The following is a 14916-nucleotide window of genomic DNA, read 5'->3' as shown; positions in this document are numbered from 1 at the left end:
CGACCTTGCCAGGACTCGAACCTGGAATCCCCTGATCCGTAGTCAGATGCCTTATCCATTGGGCCACAAGGCCATGTATGTTGATGGTGGGATGGTAATTTTTATACGTAAATCTCGGGGGAAATTGTGAGTTTTTTGGTGCTTTTTTCCTTAAATTTGTACATAAATACACGCATGAGATCAAACATATAACGACAAACTTTAAAATTTGTGAAAAAATAAAAATAAAATTTACTACTTCTGTCACGAACTGAAATGATGGATGAATATTTTTTCATTGGTTAGTTTTGCACTTCACATTTTCTTTGAAAAATTAATCGAAAACCTCAAGATTTAGCTGAGGATCCTCTGGGGTGCAACAAAAATTCGTTAACATTTTGGGCCTAATAATGATATTTTTTTTGATTAGTCTGAAAATTTATTTCCCGGTAAACTAATAAATTGAATGGTTCAATGAGCCAATCAAAAGAGTCGTTACATGTTCTATGTTTGTACATGAACGCTAACGAAACACGGAAGTCGCTGCAAAATCTGCATCTGGCCAGCCCTGTGATGATTAGATGAATGGGAAGGAACTCATTGAACGAGTATTCCGTTATGAAAAAACTAAAATAGTCGAGTACCAGGGATAAATAATTCCCTTTTCCTGTAAAGCCATGTATTTTTTGAATGAGTTTTAGATATAAATAGCGATTACGAGTTGGAGAAAAAGTACAAATTGAGGGGAATCACGCATTGGGCGTGGTTTACGCGCGATTCAACTTGCTTGCATGATCGCTGTGCGAATGGTGTAGATGTAGTACTGGTATCCGTCGCCCCTTACGTGTGCGTGTGATCTTGGTAGGACACCCGCGGGAAAAGGACGTTTAGTTTCTACGCGAAAGAAAGCGAGTGACACAAATTTACTCCTCGAGGTTAATTACGACAGAGTGTGATTTCCTGATGGTTATCTCATTTTCGAAAGCCACAACCAAGAGTCCCTGGCTGATGGAAAATTGCTGTCGCGTAAGTAGTCTGCAATTTCTTTCGCTTTGAGGTTAGGATGCTCAAGACAAGTGTCTATTAAGTGATGATGCATTCAGAAATTTGTCATGTTGGCGAGCAGCACAGGTACAGTGCATGTAAGGGCCAGTGGCACTGGTTTTCATTGTACATGTTGTGTTGATTCGTACATGTACGATACATCGGCCTACACACTACACCATGCTTACGAGCTAAGTACATCGTACTTTTGCTCCATGCAAACATACCTCTGACATGTACATGTAGTTTGTCTAACATGGCATTGTACATGTTGTGAGTTGCTTGGCCAATCAACCATTGTCAGTTTGTAGGCATGGCAGAGTGTGATGAATGTGTTTTTTTGTGAAACTAAAAGTGTATGTGTTATCAAGCCTTTTGGGCCTTAGGCCTATCTGTCATGTCTGTTTTCAGAATGATTTATGACATCTTCCAAGTACTGCAACAACCTCCACAACGGGATATTTAAGTCGCAGGTTACTTGTTACATGCACTTCCTGAACAGTACATGTAATTTACTACTCCGTACACCTTATGCCTACTGAGTAGTGTTGGCCGCTTCCAGCACTTTTGGAATCGATTCCGATTCCGTCCAGGAATCGCGATTCCACTGGGAATCGATTCCAATTTTTACATGCATGAATGCAGTGTTGAGCATGCCCGAGATTACGTGCACAATGCATTTGTAAGTTGTTTCCTAAACATTTGTGTCATTAAAAATTATCCCTTTTTATTGCATTGGAAACATTTATATAAAGATTTATTATCGTTACAGATTTTTAAATTTGAAATTTTAACTTCATGGAAGCACACGTTTTGTGAAAAAATATTATCAGTCTACTGTACGTATGTAGCCCACCGGCTTTCAATTTTTCCAGTTTTGATAGAAGTGACCATGAGTTCTAAAATGTGTATTTTGACAAGAAGGAAACAAAATGTGTTTACAGGTACATGTACCTTTCTTTTCATGCTGCCAAAAACGTACTGAAGAAATATGTATTTATTTTCTGAAAGTCCCAAGAAATGTGACCTTTTTCCACCGATGTTGAACTATTGTAATTTTCCCTGATGCCATTGCCTATCTCGCCAGCTTCTCTTTCTTATGAATGTTCTAAAGAGCGCCGCTAAAGAAAACATTGTTTTCTGTGATATTACATACATGTATCTGTCCAAATAAATAAGGAAGCATCCAAATCAAACGCAGTGTCATTTGTCTTCAGAGCTCAACCATAACAAGCTAACAAGAACTTTTTTCTGTTCATGCCAAGATGCGAATTCTGAATGTAGATTGCTTCATTTGGGGAAAACGAGGGGAACCTCTGCCTCGTGTTCGTAGTGGATAAACCCTTGTGCATGCCAAACAATGCATGTAGCCATTGTTCGTAGCCATTCGATATCGTTACATGTACATGTATACTTAAGCGCTAAAGACAAATGACACTGCATTCAATTTAGATGTTTCCTTATCAATTTGAACAAGTAATTTGGCGTGTGGGAAAAACTCTAGCATAGTTTTCATCACTTTCAATGTACATGTAACACCTAAATGCTCAGCCTGTTAATGAGACTCAGTTGGCATGCAGCCAGCAGTGGGCCGTCTTTGCGCTGCAGACAAATGGGTCGGAGTACTGCATGGTGCCACTACGATTCTGCAAAGCATGTGGGCCATGTCTTGTCACGGACTTCAATTTTTGGCAACAAAAATAAAGCCGCACGGTTTAGGTTCCTTGAATCGGCATAAAATCACACGTTTCTTCAAAAATTGACTGATAATTTTTACATGTAGACGGCAGTCTTTTGGAATCGCTGGACTGTTGCTTGGATCGGATCTCAAGATTATGGAATCGGTGGCAGCGTAGATTCAGTTCCCTAAAAAAATGGAATCGCAACTCCAATTCCAAATCGATTCTACCCGATTCCGTGGATTCGCCCAAGCCTACTACGGAGTAGTGCCTTACTGTTCAGGAAGTAACTTGTACATGTAGGCTGAGGCTTGTTTACTGGCTAACTGGAAAACAGTTTTTTTCTGCAGTATATGGGCAGCCACCCTCTTTGTTTTCTCTGCCGTTCACGTGGAAACAAGATGGCAGCCGGTTGGACTGCACAAGCAGAACGATATTGTTGCTCAAAATTCCACACTCAGATATCATTTTACGTAATTGTAATATTCTTGAGTATGATACACATGTATGTAGAAACCTAATTAATATTATTTATTGTTTTTTGTATAAATATGCTTTGAATAACTTATTTATGCTTGTTGACGCTAAATAGCTTGACCCTGTAGACAACGTGTATACCAGTCATGCCAGCCCAAAATTACTCTGCAGCCTTTACTAAAGGCTTTAACCCTAACACTCCTCAGTCCTCCAACAGGTGAACGATTGAGGAGGGTTAGGGTTAACAGTCTTCATTTCTACAAGGAAAGATACGGAACTGCAGGTCACAACTCCACGTGACTTTCAGCACTACCATGGATCTGTAACCAGTAACTATGGTAACGCTGTGGGTTTTGAATGCAGGCCATTTATGTCTAATCAGGATACATTTCTGTGTTAAAAAAAATTTCAATTTCTCAATCAAATCTTCCTCCAAAAGCCATCAACACTGATGCACATCTCTTTAAATTTGCTGTTTTACATGTACATGTATGTTCCAAGACATGTGACTGTCTACAGTATTTCTTAAAAATAGTCAGCGTCTTTACTCAACACGCTGCCATCTTCCTGACGAAAATGATCCAAACACATCACACACCTCGTGTGCATCACACACAGTGCGTGTGCATCAGGTGGGCTGTGGCAGAACGATTTTCAAAGTGGGAGAGGGAGGAGCCAGTTGTGAGACCATCAGACATCAACCATTCATAGGCCAGTCCATTAAGCCCCACCCCATTATAGGCCCTGCAAAAGGTGGGAGGGCCATGTCCCCAGGGGCCATTCTGTCACTTTTCATTTGAATCTGCTTGAAACAAGCCTCCATGATGACAGTTTCCCCATTGAAAACAAAAGAAAAATGTCCTTTTCCTTTTCATGATTTTGGCATGCGAATATTCAAATGTGAAAAATAAATTCCGATATTTGATAACCAATCAAATATTTGGATATTCAGCTCAGCCCCAGTTTTTGGGTGCTAGACTGAAACAACCCTGGGGCAACAGATCAGAAAACATTACATGTACATGTAGTTACATTTATGCCTCACCATCCAATCTGAAAATCAGGAAATGAACAAGAGAGAAAAATATGTGTCGTTTTCTTGTTCAGTTCAGCTCATTTCATCTACAGTAGACGTGTACATGTACAGTAATATGTGAAGGTCTCCTAAAAGCAGTGTTTGTGGCACGAAGATCCCTTAAATTGTGAACAATGTACAATTACGTACATTTGTAAAAAAAAGACGACAACTTTCAGGCATGCCGTACACGTGTACATGTACCATGTAGGACATTGGACATTTATGCATACGCGGTAACCATCATATCACTTACTATGCTTATGAGGCAGACAATTCGCTAATGACAAAATAAAACTCACACAGAGGTTGATAGATTGCTGATTATTTAGAGTAACATTTACACCTACGGCTAATGTCTAAAGTACATGTATTATTGAAGTTCAGAATTGAAATCACCCATGATAAATGGTGCATGATAAATGGTACATGTACATGTATGTACCCATGTACACATGTATTATTTAATTCCTATTGTAACAAGAAATCTTGTCGTTTTGTAGAATTAACCCCGCACATGTAATTTCTGGGAATCATTTGGCTTCATTCTACAGTAAATTGTGTAAATTTATACAGCATGTAACATTTACGTCTCCATTTGGGGAAAAAAAATGTGAACTGAGACCTGAAAGTTTCTCAAGAAATCCTAATAAATTTACACAGTCATGACTGGAAAACTGGCTGAAAACTTCAGTAACATCTGACCTGCATTGATGTAACGCTGCACAGGAGATGCCCAAGTGTAACACATGTACAATGTGTCAACCTGTGCGTGATTGAATGCTGCCTTCCAAAAATATCTGTAAATTGCATTCATCTGCCTTGCAAGGTAATGTGGACCATTCATTGGGTCAATCAACTCCTTAGCACATGTGGTTTACGGCATCATTGACCATGGTGTCGTCAAAGTTACATTTTCCGTACTGGCGCGTATGGTATGGTACGGTATTTCCATAGGTATACATTGTACATTTCTGACCTGGCATCTCAAAAATGAGAATCAAGCAGCTTCAAGGTCATGGCTCTTGTTACTGTTGGACATTCCTACCCATTTTCTGTATCGGGACGACTGAGAATTCGTGCTTCTTTGCTCTGTATGGGATGATACATGTACATGTACATCGCATTGGGTTTGCATACACAAAACCTACATGTATATGTACAAATGTCCAAGTAAAATGTTCTGGGCTCAAGGTTGGTGTGGGTGTATGTGTACCTTACACAGGGTATGCCAAAGACTTTTCACTGATAAACTCATACATGTAATTACGCATGCATGTGCACAAATGGCTTTGGCAGCAAGGGCCATTGAATATGTACGGTAGAATAATTTTTCCCTCAGGTTTTCTGGCTTTGTTCAGGTTTTTCTTCAGAAAATTCTTGTTTTTGCTATTACATGTAGTTTGTAATCTAAGCGGGAATTTTTCCTGCTTAATCTCATGCAGACCGGAAAAATCACGATTGTAAGGTCTTTGTAAAGGGCACTAAAATCCCGATTAGATTTGAAAGTAATAGCAAAAACGATTTAATGAGATTTTTTGAAAAAAAAAAAACTGAACAAAGCCAGGAAACCTGAGAGAAAATGATCAAAATCGCACCGCTGTACGTTTTCAATGGCCCTTGCCGCCAAGGCCATTTGTGCGCATGCATGCATAATTATGAATTTATTAGTGAAAAGGTCTATTGCATGGTACTGTACATACATGTATGTGTACATGTACATGTATGATGTGTGCGGAATTGGCGAGCTTGGGGGAAGGGAGGGTGGGGGAGGGAGGGTTGGGGGAAGGGAAGGTGGGGGATAGGCCACACGTACCGTATGGAAGGGGTGTTGATTCCCGCTGTTGTAACAAAAACAGTACACACATTCAAGTGACCCATATGTGCATGTACATGTGTACACATGTATGCATTTTGAGTGAAACATCTGAAAGCGGAAAATCATTGCAGAGATGAAATCACTTTTGAGGAAATAAAATTGAGTGTAAATTTCAACCCACTGTACCGGTACAGTGAGCAACGGATAAAGTCTAAACTCGAGTAGCTTTGAATGGTCATGTGCAGCATATTGAAATGAAATTAAGGTGTGGTTTATGACCTTTGGAAAATTGGAGCAGGTTAGATAGAAAACTGGTGTTAGGACTCAGGGTTTATAGCAATTTCGCTTCACTTTTTTGTACATTCTGTCGAAATGCATGTGTGCCAGTGATGGAAATAAGGAAATAAAGTTGATTAGCACATTTACTAATCATAGTATCGTTTGATTAGCATTATGAAGAAATTGACAAGCAAAAAATAAATGGGCCAAATGGGCCTCATGCTGCGCGAATCTAGGGCAGGAAACTGGGGGTGAGTTTGTTTTGTCAAACATTGCGTTTTTGCAGGGTCGGTTTCCGATCTGCACTACGAGGTTGCCGTTTGCACGGTGGCCGGTGGGGCTGGGTTGTACGGGCCGTTCATGCATGATTTTGAAAAGAAATTTCCATTCCCCAAGATTGCACATCGTTTTCATGTTTGTCTTGAATGAATCGTATTGCCATCGCATTGCCAGCTATCGCCATCACTGTGCACCCAGTTTCATGCAAAATTTGGATGCTTAGTTTCGTCATCACTGAGTACTCGCAGTACTTGCTGCATTGAATTTGAGCCAGCCACCATGCATGTACACATGTACTGGTATGTACGATCTCATCAGACTCACTTCTCGAGTGGTTAAGATGTTACCTGTAAGATGTCTGCATCAGTTCACATACAACAGGGCCAATTTCATAGAGCTGCTTAAGCATGAAATTTGCTTAAGCGTGAGAAAAACCTTACTTGATAAATCAGCTAACCAGCCAAAGCTCCATGTTACATGTACATGTATATATTGTTTTGGGATGGTATTTTGCTGTTTTTTGGTTAGCATAACTACATGTATCAGATAGAGTTTAAGCTGGTAATCTTTGTTTATTAAGCAAATTTTTTTCCCGCTTAAGCAAATTTTGTGCTTAAGCACCTCTATGAAATGGGCCCCTGTACTGTACCGGTACATGTACATGGAAGAAGTTCTTACACCTACAGTAGTTCAATCCCACCTGAGCGTGTTTGTGATTTTTCACAGCTCACAGACCATTAACTTCAGGGGCCTTTTACAGTGTTGAATCCAGTCCATTGAAACTTTACATGTACGCACACTGGAACAGGAATCGTTGCTGGATGGACACTCAGTAATTTTTGGGTCTTATTGTTGGGCAGTTGCATGGATCAGTTGCCCTCAAGTCGACATATATTATCATGAAATGCATTTCCAGAGCTGCGTTTTCTAACCGGGTAATTGAATTTGTTCCCCTTCTGCAAATTAATTGTTACTTCTGGGTATTCTCTTTCTTAATATGAATAATTAACTGACTATCCGTTGATTGATGAATATATTCAACACAACCCTAATAGCGCTACGCGTACAAGTACGTGTACATGTATACTGTACATCTGGTTAATGCCAGAAATTAGGGTCCAAAAGTGTGACATATTTGTGTCCCTGTTACGTGTACATCTGACTTTTGTTACTTGACAATACCGGAATTGATTTCAAACTATCTCTATTTGTTTGGCTGGTAATTTGCATTAATTCATCACTCTTAGAAATTAGAATATGTGTGCTGAACTTACAAAATCATATGTCAGATGTGGCAGGGACATGAAAAAAAATGGACCCCTGATTTCTGGAATTACCCATCTACAGTGTACATGTACACGCCATACATGTACATGTGTACATTTAAGGATCAGTTTGTCTTCAGGGAACACATCCTATGCACACATTTGTTATTCCATTTCACAGTTACATGTGTACCTGTACGCATCTACAGTAGGTAGGGCAGCAGACTACTTAAGCACACAGGATATCCCCACAGCACACTGCGCACCATGTGCTCATGTACCGTGTTGAACGAGGGGAAAAAAAAATGATTAGGATTTCATCATTGCAGCCAAGCGTGCATGCGGCGATATCCCACGCTGGTGAATATTACCGAGTTTCGTGTGCAGCCTGCACCCAAGGGGCGATTTAAGGTCTGTTATTTTTGGCGCCGTACAGTTCAAGTGCGTGTATCAGATGGGTCGGGTTGTGCACTTGCTAAACCCAGCAGACAAGATTGTTTTTTTTTTTTTGTCCCCGTTGAATTATATGAAGGTGTAGATACCGTGGCTTACAGTTGGGATGAGTTTACATTTAAATCAAGTGCCGTAATCTGCTTTCAGGGCAATGAAACATGAGGATTGCTCTTGTTCAATTTGTTAATTTGCATAATCTGCATATCCTCCGTCTCCAGGGCCTTCCATTTTTTTCAAATCTGTTCTCAGCATACAGAGCTGCTCTCTGTGAAGACCCCTTTAGGGAAACTAAATGAACATGTATAGAGTACATGTGTATTCTGAAAAGGGCAAATCTTTTCCAAGAGTTACTTTAAGTAACAAAAACAGTTACACAAGACTTGTTTGTTTATGATCAATGAGAAAGCAAACAAAATAATTGCTTTGGAACTAATTGGTGTGGGAGTCAAATGTTACATTGTACAAAAACAGAGTTAACCCTAACCCCCTCTGCCTTTTTACTAGGAACTATCCACAATCCTCCAAAATCCTCTGATTTTCAACATGAAAAATTGCATTCAGCCTCAATCCTCCTAAATCCTTTAAATTTTCTTGAAAATATTACTTGGAGGTGTGCCTAGGCCTGAATCCTTCAAAATCCTCCGGCAATTCCTCCCAGGCAGTGCGAATGGCATTTTTTGAGCATTGCGATTCAAAAGAAATATCTGGCTGAATTCATGCATGACTGAGCAAGGACAACACAAGGTCTATCCCAGGACCTTCGCTCGTGGCATTCTTCGCAATCAGCAATGCACTTTCGGCATTCACTCTCAATCATGACAATCCTCCAAACGCCTTTCAAATCAAAACTGCCCGAAGGATTTTGGAGGATTGAGGAGGGTTAGGGTTTAAGGGAAGTGTGTTTAAATTGTTTTAATGGATGTCAGACTTGGCCATTTTTGTTTTTTATTGCAAACAGTCCATTAACATAACAGAGGAATACATGTTTATGCACTCATAAATTTATTCGTGAACATCGGTCTAACATTTTTATCTAGCATAGGCCTACATGTACATGTCATGTACTCTCATGTACTATTCTGGGAGAGAACTGTCATGCATCATACATGTAAATGGAGTCATGGACATACATGTACGTGTACATGTACACGTACATGGCTAAAACTAAAAAAGGAATTCCTTCAAGAAAAAAATGATAGCTGGCATTCACAGCAATTAGTTGTCGGAGTCTAGACCTCCTACAAGTTTGTAATCATGAATGGGAGATGCAAAGTGATACCCGAGATTTTCAGCAGCTATTGACTCCAAGTGGAAACTTGCATCGGTCTGCTTGAAATCCATACTGTATCACTCTCATATTTCTGAGACTTTGCAATTATTGAAAGAAATCTGGAAGAACTGCACTGTATTATGCAGCTCACTGGTTCACTGCTGATTAATTTGGCAGATATTGCTCTGTGGAAGGGATCTTGCAAAGATTCATGTAAATGATAGCTGTACATGTACACTCACGGCATGCATGGGTGGATACCGTGGAATCCACAAAAGGACTCCTAAGGCCACATTTCAGTACTTTTGTTCTTGTTAACGTGACAAGGAGGAAACTGAACCCATTTGTTTCAACCTCAATTCCATGGGCTGCGTGCGCGTTCCTTCGCTAGTCCCTGGTCGTGTAGAATGCAAAAATGAAGCTGACTGGCTATTCAGCATGTTCAGGATGAAAAAGCATGAACGTAAAGTAAATCGCGCATGTATTTCAAAAGCTGCGTGCTTGCGCCCACATATTCTCTTGCACGTCACGCACACATGAATCTGTGTCGCGCGTACACACACAGATTAAAGTCCTAATTTGAATATCCCAAATAGAAGGATACTTAAATTATACAATACCAGGGGTTAGATCGCGTGAGGCACGGCAGGAACCAGCATGGCGTGGCAAGATCATACCCGTGGGAACAAGGTTGCATTTGTCCTGATGTGTGTCACTCGGTGTGGCTTCCTGACAAAAATGGACAAGTGGGTGAAAATGTTGATGGTTCCTACATGCAATACATGCACTTGTACATAGTGCCTTGTGGGGTACCGGAACAATGGAAGGTACCCCACAAGGCCAGTTTTGATCCTTGTGGGGTACTTAAGTTGTACCCCACAAGAATTTCACGAAATAGATATTTCAAATTTACTCAAAAAGGAGGCATTTTCAAGTGCCATTCATCTGTCGCAAATTGAAGTGTTTTATATAAGGGACATACGGTCGAAATTTTAACCCAGGAAACTGAATTTGGTTGAAATGGCAGTGATTTGAAATTTTTTCCGTGTTGTGTACACAAGAACAAAGGAAATACCCCACAAGTATATTTATGTCATGTATGTAAGGATGGATGTACATGCACATGTACGTTTAGAAGTGGCTTGGTCACTTTCATGTGTTGACAGTATTGTTGCAAATGTACATGTACATTTTCATGTACATGCACTTGTAGTGCATGTATACTTTTATTAATGGTTGTATGGCCATGCTGTTTTTCAGCTGAATGTGCACATGTACCGGTACCAAATTTAGGTCCTGTGTTTACGATACAAGAAGATTTAGCAAGGGAATCAGTTTGCCATCATAACCACAAAGGGTTGATCAACATGATCGACACTGTTATTGCCCAACGCTGCCAGTCCGGATTTACATGCACCGGTAGGCCTACATGTAGGAAAGTTCTAACTTTTTCCAAAAGTAAATAAACATCAGCTCTGTCCACCTATCCTGTGCCTGTATTGGGGAAATGACGTTGCACAATAAGAGATGATTCTTCCCCTGAAGCCAACAAAAAAACGTAGTTGCTCACCCTTGACCTTTTGTTTTTACGCTAACAGTATTTTTAAGTTATTGCTTAATGAAATATTCACACATGTTCACATTGTATTCCGACTGTTCATTTTTATCATTATTAATATTAGTTGTGATTCTATTGGCCCTTAGCGTGACTTTTAAGAGTGGGCACAGTTTTCCGAGCAACGGAGGCTCCTTTGGTTGGAACTGCACGTCATTGGTTCATAAAATGACTGAGAAATTCATGCCTTGTGGTCGCGCTGGCTACCAACCTGAATACCAATACCAACCCCCTACCAGCATGGCACTTTTTACCCGATGAGGGGGTGCTTCTGCACAAACTACATGTACATGTATAGGGATGACTTCAGAGGTTTAGCCAAGGGGGAGACCTGGGGAGCACGTGCCCCCCTCCCCCAGGGGCCTCCCCCCTCAAAAAAATGGATGAATGGATATTGAACAAGCCTAACAAAAACTTGCCCCAAAAAATCACACCACTGAAAGCTGGTGCCCCCCATAAGATGCTGATGTCCCCTTTGTGCCCCCCACTAGTAAAATCCTAGCTACGCCACTGGGTGACTTGCACACTTAATAAAAGTCATGCATGTACATGTATGTATGTAAGTGTGACAAAATCAAGCACAGTCCAACAGCAATTCACAGTACCACTTAACAGTTGCTCCTTGGAGCGACCCCCATGTTCCTAGTCAAAATCCAACACTATTGCCCCAGGCCTGTGTCCGTCAATCCAAGAAAGTTGAACAAGAAGTTCATAATGTACAGTACAGAATCAGCCAAAACCTGGCAAAATCTTCATATACTGTTGGAGTTTTAGTGGCATGTGTGTGGTTATGTGGTTTACAAATTGTTTACCTGCTAATGCAGCTACATGTGCAATATACATGTACATGTACAGTATGTTTAAAACCTGCCAGATGTAGGCTAGAACTTGTGCCAGCACATAAGTAACAACAGCAGAAGACAGGCGTGCAACTTTTCCCCTGATCAGCTGATTTCCTCGTTTTTCACTTCACACCCATGCCATTGGAAATTGAAAAACATTGTGCAAAGTCTTGTCAAGACTGGAATTTCCTTGTTATTGTCAAAGTCCAAGTTACATGTACATGAACGTTGATGAATAGTCATACAAATCTATCTGCCGTTCTAGAAAAATCTCCCTCCCAAAAAAAAGCTCTCTCCCCTTCAAAAATCCTGAACAGTAAACATTGTTTTCAATTGTTACTTGGTATTATTGCATAGACGCCTTTCTTGTTATCCAAAGTGTGGGCATGGGCCAGCTTCCAGTGCGGCTTTATACATGTAACAGGATGGAGCTGATCTGTCTTTCTTTTGATTTATGTTGGCAACACGATGACTCTCGCGATGCGTTGGCGCGATAGGGGCACAGGATATCCTCTTAGAATACACACAGTGTGCCAAAGCCAGCGTTCATGATTTTGTTTGAGAACCACAAATGAAAACATCCATCCTTTTTCATGATATACACTGCAGAAAGAAATGTATACATACGCCACAAGTATACAATGTACATCTTTCAATCATAGGGAGTGCACATCATGTATTCATGTACATCGTGTACATGTACTGTACATATAACACAGTACTGTATGATACCACGGCCTTGTATGAGCCTGTTGAATTTGAGGTTGTGGCTGTGATGAGAGAACTACATGTACATGTCATTCTGAGGGATTTTGAGGAAATAGATTTCGCCATCAGATTTCATAAGGAAATTGTGTAGATTGCCAATCCATTTTGTTCGGGGGGGGGCATCTATTTGTCCACATGTAGCTGTGGGGTAGACAGCCACATTCATTTAAAGGTGTGCAGTATATTTTTGGCCTTGGAGAAACCAGAGAATGATTCTGCTAAACTGGAAAGTCAGGCTGTCTCCATGTAACTTGTGTACCACTGGTGCCGACGGTATGTACATGTACAGGTATGTGCCATATAGGCTACATACATGTACGTGTAAGGACACAATACTGGCTAACAAAAATGGGACACATAGGTAAAAATTCAATCTAGTGAAAGGTGTTTAATTTACTTTTAAATTATGACAATGGACCACCCTCTATCAGAAAATAGCAATGGGAAGATAATCGGCCCAAGAAATTTTCTTCCATGCAGTGCTTTCTGTAGAGGGGGACCTCATAAGTTAACGTTGGTTACGGTGTCCACTTTGCAGTCAACCATGCAATAATAAAAGTCAAAGAAAAACAATGTGGAGTTGTATTGTTGTGGTTAAGCTTTTCCTCCTTTCTGAAGGTCATCTTTAAAAAAAATGTTAATTGTTACTAATTTTACGATATCTTAATAAGGTGGACACCGTAACTAACGTTAAAAAATGTACTTTTTCACACACAACAATTTTAAATGATTTGCAGTTTGATGACTTGAGGAAAACAGCTGGTTGCGAAGCTTGCAAGTACTTCAAAGAGGACATTATCATTGACAACCAAAGAACAGATACCCTCAATTTCAAAGATCTTTGTCCTGTAGTTTAACGTTAGTTACAAAAATGACACGGACACCAAAAATTTCGAATCAAAGCTAACATTTCATGTGACAAGTTTATTATGACTTGCTTTACTGGAGCCCTCAAGGCAGTTGCCTCACCTTCAGAAAATTGCCTATGTTACTATGTGCAGGTGTTAATACATGCACATGCTTTTTCATTTCTTGGGAGCATCTCTGTGATCTACATATCTGATAAGCCACTTCAGCCTATTTTTAGATGCCCTATATGCATGCAAGAAGGTTGCACATGAGCTTCACAGAAGTTGAAATCTTTGACATTGTGAACTTACGTACATGTATGTATATTTAAATGTGCACCATTTGCAACATTAAACAATTCTGAGGAACAAGTAAATTGAGTCAATGACTATTTTATTTTTCATTCTAATCTTGTTTCTTAAAAACTGTATTTCATTGTGGAGGCTATACACTGACGATCCCATCTGAAGAACATGGCACATCTCATTAAATGAATTTCATTGAATTTATTCAGTTCGTGCCACCTGGGTGACTCATCTTTGCTGAAAAACTGATGAATTTTTGACTACAGACCTTAGACAAACCTCTGATGACATACTTAGACAAAACTACTTTTGGCAATAAACGTTTAAAAATACTTATTAGCATAGACACTGTATAGTGCATTAATTTTACCTACTTCTTTGCTGTCCAAGTGAAAGTAACGCAAAGATGGATCTGGAATAAGTGAACTTGGATTAACAACACACAGAATGAATTTCCTGTTAACGGTCAGATCTTTTTCCCAAACAAAACTTTGCTTATTTTTATTTGGACGATCCATGCAGTATATAACTGCCAGTTCATCACTAATGATGCGCTTGATGGCACCTGGATGCATCCTCAAATGCGACGACAACTATATCCCCTGCAGTGAGCTGGCGATCGGCAGGCTCTTGTGGGGTCCTGAAATTACAGAAATGGCAACAGGAATGGTTGAAATCGAATAATCTTTGATTTAATTACTACTAAAGCTTCTTTCACAAGGACATGTGAATCTACAGACATATAATCTTATCCAACCATTGAATCTTTTTCTCCTTTCTGGCTTCTGAAATAAGATAGAAGAAAAATAAAATTCAAATAGAACAATTTTTTAACATAACCGGCAGTGGCTTGATTTGTAGAAACATAAAAAAAAAACTCTAACAAGACCCCAGGGGTTCCACAAAGGCAAGTTCCCC

The 14916-nt window shown here is 40.0% G+C and overlaps 1 protein-coding gene and 1 non-coding gene across 51 annotated transcripts in view; one reads left to right on the top strand and one right to left on the bottom strand.

Annotated features, from left to right (window-relative positions):
• Trnar-acg (transfer RNA arginine (anticodon ACG)) lies at positions 1–73 on the bottom strand. Its single transcript has one exon. It is a non-coding gene; the product is annotated as a tRNA-Arg (tRNA).
• A 439-nt stretch (positions 74–512) lies between these two features.
• Positions 513–14916, top strand: part of LOC110983131 (rho GTPase-activating protein 5-like) — an 85920-nt gene continuing 71516 nt past the window's right edge. For 38 of the 50 annotated variants that reach the window (XM_087131392.1, XM_087131384.1, XM_087131413.1 and 35 more), the window contains exon 1: positions 514–1005. The gene's annotated coding sequence lies outside the window, so the exon portion shown is untranslated. Of the gene's footprint in view, positions 1006–14916 lie in introns of all 50 variants that reach the window. The other 12 variants (XM_087131377.1, XM_087131372.1, XM_087131369.1 and 9 more) reach the window with 1 other exon arrangement.

This window comes from Acanthaster planci, linkage group LG21, assembly GCF_054643075.1.
Source record: "Acanthaster planci isolate LZ-2023a linkage group LG21, COTS_SCS, whole genome shotgun sequence".
NCBI lineage: Eukaryota > Metazoa > Echinodermata > Asteroidea > Valvatida > Acanthasteridae > Acanthaster > Acanthaster planci.
This window is presented reverse-complemented; position numbering and strand designations above follow the sequence as displayed.